The following is an 8,476-nucleotide window of genomic DNA, read 5'->3' on the forward strand; positions in this document are numbered from 1 at the left end:
TATTTATTTAAATAACAAAGTCATTTTTGAAAGAATACCCAAAACCACTAAATAAATAAGTAGTAGAAAGCACTACAATTTTAAGCTATGTATATGTTCCTGCTCCATAATTTTGCAAAATCAGTTCTTTGCTTAAATCTTTAGTTGTAGAGATTTTACTCTTAGTTCTGATCTCCTTTAGATGTGTTTAGTCATTCAAATGAGAATTCAGTTGATCTTTCAAAGACTCCCCAAAGACTTGGAGGTAAGATTCAGGGGCAGTCTTTTTACTCTTAGACATTGTTGCATATTGAATCACACTGTACTGAAACAGACAATTTAATATTTTCATTTGGCCTCACCTCCAACTAAAAGTAGTACCTTGCAAATGACATTGATCATTTGAACTATACTCATAAATTTGGAAATATATGAACTGCCCAGTGCATATTCAAAACAGAGTAAATGCAAGGATTGTAGAAAATAGTGATAACACTACTTTTTCTTTGTATGCTGTGTGACAGGGGTAAGATTTCATTCATTTTCCATGTGAGTATCCCATTATTGCAGCACCGATTGTTGAATTTGTCTTTATTTATTTTTTGTTTGCTCGCTTGATTGTTTTATTGAGATGTGTATAGGCCAGAAATCAGACCTGGGTCTCCCAAATGACAGGTAGGAATTCTACCACTGAACTATTCTTTCACTCCCCAATAACATTCTTTTAATTTAAAGGTAAATGGGATATGCTATGGAAATCTTGAGGTTAATTCTGAAACAAAACTGATTAGTTACAAATGACAATATCATACTTGATATCCTGGTTGTGGGTCAAAATGAAAGAAGATCATTTTGAAAATCTTAGGAAAATGGGTGTGGAATTTTCCCTCCTCAGAGGATGCATGTTTGTTCTATCCAAATAATATCAATTAACTAGCAAAGTGGATGTAGAAATAGTTTTCCTCACAGGCCATGCTAGAGGTTGTTAAATACCTCACTGGTCTAGAAAATGAAATTATCATGGCAGATAATGTACATATATTACCAAACCATGTAGATTAGGTACTATAGTATACAGGTTAAATGGAAAATGGGGCCATGAAAGACCACTGGAAACTTGAGTAATTGTCCCAGTTTTACTTTCTTAAGCTGCTCAAACAACCAAGTTTTGGGTCAGGTTAAACAATGGAAATATATTTGCTCATGATTTGAGGCTGGGATAAAGGCCACATCATGGCAGCATTGAGATGATGCTTTCTTCCCAAAGACTTGTGTTCTGGGGCTGGCTGTTGACAATTCTTGACATCTGTCACATGGCTCCTCCTTTCACTTCTAGATTCAACTTCTTGCCTCTTATGGCTTTCTCTCTGTCTCAATTTCACTCCCCTGATAAAGGACTCCAGGACAGGATTACAATCCATTCTGATTGAGATTGGCTGCAACTTCTTAACTGAAGTAATTTCATCAAAAGATCCCACTTACAATGAGTTGACACCGAAGTAATGAATTAGATTTAAGAACATCTTTTACTGAGATACATGCAGTTTCAAACACCACAGTCCTATAAAATGGAGGGGAGGTTTACTTATGTTAAGGAGAAATATATCTTTGTTCCCTGAATGCAACTTATAACCCAATAAGAAGAAATGATGGATTTCTCTCTTCCTTTGAGACTCTCCCTTAGAAGGCACTGAATTCATTACTTTTGCCTAAATCATTTGAAGTCTTCAAAGCAAGACAATGGAATACCTACTAATTACAAATGATACCTTTATATTTCAATGAAAGGAAATTTATTTTTCATAACTTTCCACAGTTCCTCTTGTTTAAGTCTCCTCTGCTGCCAGGAGAGATTTAGAGTTTAAACATTACACTTGTAGGACAGGCTTTTGAATCTGTCTTATAACTTAATAAAAACCCTTTTTAGAGTGGCTTTTTCCTGGCTTTATTGCTGAAGCTAAAATGGAGAGGTGTTTAAACACTGCCTATTATATTGTTTAAAAAATCCATATAGGGAAAATAATGTGTCCATGCTTAGGCATTTTTCTTCTTTATATGTTATATTTTTAATGTATTGAAATACAATATACATATAAACAAATACATATATCCCAAATAAAATTTTTATAAATTTGGCACACATATATAACTGGAATCCAATTCAACAACAACAACACCATAAAAATAAAGAACATTGTCATGAACACTGAGGAGTCCCACATGGTTTTATGAATGGTAATATTTTAGTTTGCTAATGATGCCAGAATGCAATATGCCAGATGGGTTGGCTTTTAAAATGGAGATTTATTAAGTTACAAGTTTACAGTGCTAAGGCCATAAAAATTTCTTACTAAGGCATCCAAAGAAAGGCACCTTACTAAGGAAAGGCTGAGCTGGGCATATGTCTGGTGTCTGCTCATTCTTTGGCTTCTGGTTTCATACAACTTCCCCAGGAACATTATCTTTCTGCACCTCCAAATGTCACTTTGTCAGCTCTGAAGATTTTTCCAAAATGGTTCCCTCACAAAGAACTCCAGAAAGTGACCCAACTTGAATGGGTGGAGACACATTTCCATGGAAAGTACCTAATCAAAAGGTCCCACCCACAGTTGGGTGAGTAACTTCTCTGTGGAAACAACTTAATCAAAATGATCCCACCCACCAATATCGAATCAGCATTAAAGGACATGGCTTTTCTGGGGTACACAACACTTTCAAAGTAGCACAGTATTTCTATTCATATTCTAGTGCATATTATTAGTAGTATATAAATGTATTTATATATATATATTTCATTGGCCTGAAATTGCTCAGCCTTAGGTACTCATATTCTGCCTTAGGGAATAGTGCTGAATAGTTTTCCAAAGTGATTATACCAATGTATACTCACACCAGCAATGCATGATAATTATGGGGGCTCAATACTGCTGTGATCATTAATATGTCCCATCATTTTGATCATATATTATTTTCCTGATTCTTGTTGTTCTTCGTCCATGTTTTCTTTCACTTCTGGGCATTTTTAAGATGCTTGTTTTAAGTTTTTGTGTAATAAGCAAAATGTCTGAGATTCATCAGGGATGTTTTCTGTAACTCTATTTTTCCCTTTGAAATGGACAATCTTCTTTCTCTGAATGTTTGGTGATTTATTTTGAAATCTGGACATATGAATATTTTGATGTTATTAACTGTACAATTCAAATTCTCTGCTTCCTAGAAGTTTTTTTTTATTTGTTGAAGGGGGTATTAGAATATCTCCTTAGTGATTTTTCCAACCTATTTTTGCAAAATCTCTACTCCTTAATGTATATAATCATTGAAATCTGTGTCTTAGCTTATATTCAGTTAGCATTATGACAGAGATTCCTCATATGGAAGAAGTTAAGAGAACAATATCAAGAAAATACAGCTCTCAGGATTTGCCAATTAGAACTGTGCTGATTCTCCCCTTTATAGCCTAATCAACCTTCTTAGGGGGCCAATGTCAGTAAGAACGTATTTAATATTTCACCATTACTTTAGCTATTTCATGTAAGAAGGTCATGGATAGCATTTATTAAATTGATATTTTTTATTCTATTCTCCAAGTAACTTTATTATAACTGATGCTGAGTTTTATAATAGGGCCATTTTAATTTGAGATCACAATTTTAATTCCCTTGATTTTTCACATATAAAATCAACCTTGAATTCATGTACATATGCCATAATCTTTTACCTGTATTATACATTAATAAATATATATGTGACTTTTTCAAACCATCCAGATTTTAATAGCATAGCTCATTAATGTTTTAAAATAGTATATTCCAGTGTAAGTTCATTTGGGGGTATATTGTTTCTTTCATTTAATATTATGTCTGTGGAATCAAACCTTCTTCTTCATCAATTGTGGTATAAAATCCATTGTATAAAAGCCTTAATTTTCCAGGGTTACTATAAAAAAGTATCATAGATTAGTTTGCTTAATAAAGGAACTTTATTTCCCTACAGTTTTGGAGGCAGAGAATCTGAATCAAAGTGCTGACAGGACCATGCTTCTCTGAAATGCATCACGTTCTGGCAGCAGCTTATGATGTTCTTTCACTTGTAGCATTGTTCTATCTCTGCCTTCATCATATAGCCATCTCTGTCCCCTTATAGCATCCAAATTTCTTCTGTTTATAAAAATAGTAGTCATATTAGATTAGATCCTCTGTAATGTATTTGGCCTCATTTTAGCTGGTCACATCTTCAAAAACACTGTTTCCAAAAAGGATCATATTCACTGGACAGAGGTAAGGCTTGGACTTACCTTTTTGAGGACACAATTATATTCATAGCATTCTGCCATTTGGAACAAAACAAAACATGTCCTTACCACATGCAAAATATGCACTGACCTTGATCAAGTTCAACAACAACTGTATGCCTCAAATCTGATCTAAATCCTTTTTAGATATGGTCTATCCTGATTTAAAATTCCCCCATTTTCAGACTGTTAAAACCTAGAAAAAAATTTATCTGTTTCCAAAATACACTTTTGTGATGGGACATAGGACAAACATTAACACATATTTATTGCTGACTTTTTCTGTACATCTGCACATTAGTAATTTCTAAATTCAGATCATATATACTTGTTGCAATTGACCTAATTTATTGTATATATAGTCTTCATTGATTTTAAATTGGAAGTTTCACAGATATTTCCAGATCCTGTGTAGGGTGGCTTTTACTGCTTTATTCCTCAAGATATAAATCATGAGATTCAACATGGTTATTACCATGGTATAAAATGCAGAGGCCATTTTATCAGTTTGGAAGGAGTGATTGGACTTGGGCTGCAGATACATAAAAAATAAAGTCCCATATAGAACAACTACCTCTGTCAAATGAGATCCATATGTGGAGAGGGCCTTTTCCTGCCCTCTGCAGTTGTCATCCTGAGGATGGCTATAAGGATCAGCCTGTAGGAAAAGAGAACAATAAGAATAGACCAGATTAAATGCTGAAAATATCAATATTATCAACTCAAAGGCATGTATGCTTCAACACAGAAAAAATAACACTGGAAGACTGTCATGGTAGAAGTGACTAATGATGTGGTAGCCACAGAAGGTGGAAATAAAAATCTTTACAGTGGTTAGCAGAGATAGAAAGGCACTGTAGAGTTAGGGGATTGCCACCAGTACCCAGCATACTTTTTGAGACATCATAACTGCATAGAGCAAAAGGTTAGAGATGGCCACATAGCAGTCATAGGTCATTGCTGAAAGAATAAAAAGCTCACTAATGATGAGCATGATGAAGAAAGCTAGCTGTGTATAACAATGAGTATAGGAGATTGTATTTTGATTCACTATAAAATTTACCAACATTTTAGGTCCCACAGCTGTAGAAGAACCAAGATCAATAAAAGTCAAGTTTCTGAAGAAAAAGTATATGGGTGTTTGCAGTCTGGAGTCCATCTTGGTGAGGATGAGCAAGCCCAAGTTGCCCACCGTGGAGATCAGGTAGATGATGAGGCACAGTCTAAAGGATGGAGCCTCCAGTTCAGAGAAATCAGGGATCCATGTCAGAAGAAATTCATTCACTGTTAGATTCGGCTGTCTATCTAGGCCATTATAAAACCTGACAATATAATAGAAGAATATTGGATTTCAGGAGGTGTCACCTGGTAAAATTTTAGTACACAAATCATGTGACAGATAAACACATTAAAAATTTTAGATAAAGTAATTTAAAGTAAGACTCACTTATCATCAAAAGCAGAACCACATGTAGAAGCTATGACAATGTACTTCAATATTTTATATGTGTCAGATACTAGTCACACATATAATATAGATCCCAGGATATATACTATTCCTTCATGGTTCTGTCAGCAAGAGCACATTTGGTAACTGAGGACTACTGTGGAAATCCTGTTATTTTTCTGAATTTTTTAGTTGTAAAAATACATATAATTGGTTAAAACACAATATATTTTTAATGATAATAAATAATAGGAACCCTTTGATCATTTTCATTACACTTCAATCAGAATATTCAGAGAAAGCCATTGATTATTCATTTGGCAGACTTTGATTTACTTCCTCTCATTCTTAGCCCCACATTTACAAAGCACTCTTGGGCAGTGTTTTGGTGGCTCAATGACAAAATTCTCACCTGTCATGCTGGATAACTGGGTTCGATTTCCGGAGCTTGCCCATGCCAAAAAAAAATTTAAAAGATTTAAAAAATAACACTCTTATTCCACTGTGTGTTTGATATTTTAAAATCATATTATCATTCCATTATCTTTATGAGTTTTAAACAATGTACATTGTTTTTCTATAATGAGTAAGTAAGAATTTAGCTCATTTATAGGAGACTCCAATGTGTCTGCTCTAGTGCACTCAATTCCCTTTAAAAGTATGTATCCAAAACTTCAGCCTTGTACATAACACTTCTGATTTTTGCTGTTTTGAATACAAATAAGTCCTGTATCTATATTTTTTCATCTTGAAAAAATTATTAGCAAATATTTCATCACTAACTTTGATTAATCAGTAATATCTCTGGAGTTCAATTTTCTAGTTACAATTATATATCAAAATTTAAGACATACAAAATTATTAAAGTATATGTGTCATGTAAGATTAGTGAGAAAACTCAAAAATATACATTATCCAACAAAGTGAAATGAATTTCTAAGGCAGGGGTCTATCTTGAAAGCCTCAAGAGCCAGATATGATATCACTCTAGGAAGTACATTTGTTTAACTTAAAGAAACTAATAAGAAATATGGTAAAGGGAACATGGCATACCTCAGCCAGAGTATACTATTTTTATTTTTTAAAGTGCACAGGGGCAAAACATTGTAAGTAACAGTGTATTTTTGCTATATTTTAAATTTGAATGCTATTCTTACATCTTTATTTCATCTTCCATCAAGTGTACATTGAACATTTTGAATTAATAAATTTTAATTTGAAGCTTAAATTTTCTCTGCCTTTACTTTACTAATTAGTTCTGCCTTTATTTCCTTTCAAAGGAAGTACTTTGAAAGGAAAGTACTTCAACTTTCAAGGAAGGGATCATCCATATTTTCTATAAACTTTTCTGGATTATACAAAATGAGGAGGCTCTGCAACTCACCCAAGATGGTCAGCCTAACCCTGCTCTTTAAAAAAGATATAAATGATATTTATGGCCCACCATTTCATATATAGAGTTGCAGAAATCCTGAGCAACATCAACATATCTTTAAAATCAACTTTAAAAGTCACCCTTGATCTGAATTCTGTCTCTTTTAGATATTTCATATGCAAATATTTATAAGTAATATTAACACATGGGTCAGATTAAGTTAATCATTTTCCCATTTAAAGCAGAGAAGCTAAAAATGAGAGAGAAAAGGGTACAAGGGTAGTTCAGTGGTAGAATTCTAGCCTGCCATGCAGGAGACCCCAGTTTGATTCCTGGCCCATGCGCTTCCCAAAAACAAACAAACAAACAAGGAAACAAAAGAAAGAAAAAACAAACAAAAATTCAACAAATGGTTTTGCAATAACAGGATAGTTACACAGAAAGAGAATGAAATGTGAACCTGCCACATAGCATACAAAAAAATGAGGAAGAAAAGTAGAAAGGAAGGTAGAATTTTCAATGATTCTAAAAATATATCAGGTCTGGGAATCTTTGGGGGAGATTGCATCACCAGAGTTTTCTACACATATTATTTAAAAATTATAAAACAATAAGTACAAACACCCAGACTCCTTGCATTTAAAAGTGCTAACAAAGCCTTGAGCTCTCATAAATATTTCACTATTTCCACCATATATGGATATCAGTGAATGATATAAAATTTGTTGGTGAATGCCAAATCACTATTATGCAACTCATAATGATCTTTGAAGACATTTTTAGTTGTACTTCTTCAATATAATTATGTTCCATTATGTCAGATTTTCAAATACATGAACAAGACCTTATAGGCTGAAATACATAGTTTGTGTAGCTGTGCAATATAGCTAGGGCCTGTGGAGAGATTATTCTGCCCACAATTTCTCTAATAAAAAAATGAAGAAAATAAAGGTAAAAGGATGCCAAATGATGTCATACTAACACTAATCAAAAGAGCTGGAGTAGTTATATCAATTTTAGACAAAGCAGATTTCAAAACAAGAAAACTATGAAGGATAAAGTGAGGACTTATATAATGGTAACAGGAAAAGTTCTCCCAGAAGATGTAATATATTCCTGAATGAATATGCCCCTATCAATATAAGGTCAGAAGTGTATTCAATCTGCTTGATTTGGATGAAACATGTTAATATAAACTACATTCAGAAATGCTTAATTTTTCTGTTAAATTCAGCTATATCCTTACTGATTCTCTACCTATTGGATTGGTCAGTAATTGATTAAGGGAGGCTAAGTTTCCAATTGTAATAGTAGATTTATCAATTTCTCCTTGCAGTTCTGTTTTTGCCTCACAGACTCAAACCTTCTTTTGAGAGGTGCATAT

The 8,476-nt window shown here is 33.5% G+C and overlaps 1 pseudogene; it reads right to left on the minus strand.

The window, feature by feature from the left end:
* Nucleotides 1–4,658: 4,658 nt before the first annotated feature.
* Nucleotides 4,659–6,136, minus strand: LOC143672801 (olfactory receptor 8K3-like; annotated as a pseudogene).
* Between the last annotated feature and the right edge of the window lie 2,340 nt (nucleotides 6,137–8,476).

The sequence above is a fragment of the Tamandua tetradactyla genome (assembly GCF_023851605.1).
Source record: "Tamandua tetradactyla isolate mTamTet1 chromosome 15 unlocalized genomic scaffold, mTamTet1.pri SUPER_15_unloc_4, whole genome shotgun sequence".
Taxonomy (NCBI): Eukaryota; Metazoa; Chordata; class Mammalia; order Pilosa; family Myrmecophagidae; genus Tamandua; species Tamandua tetradactyla.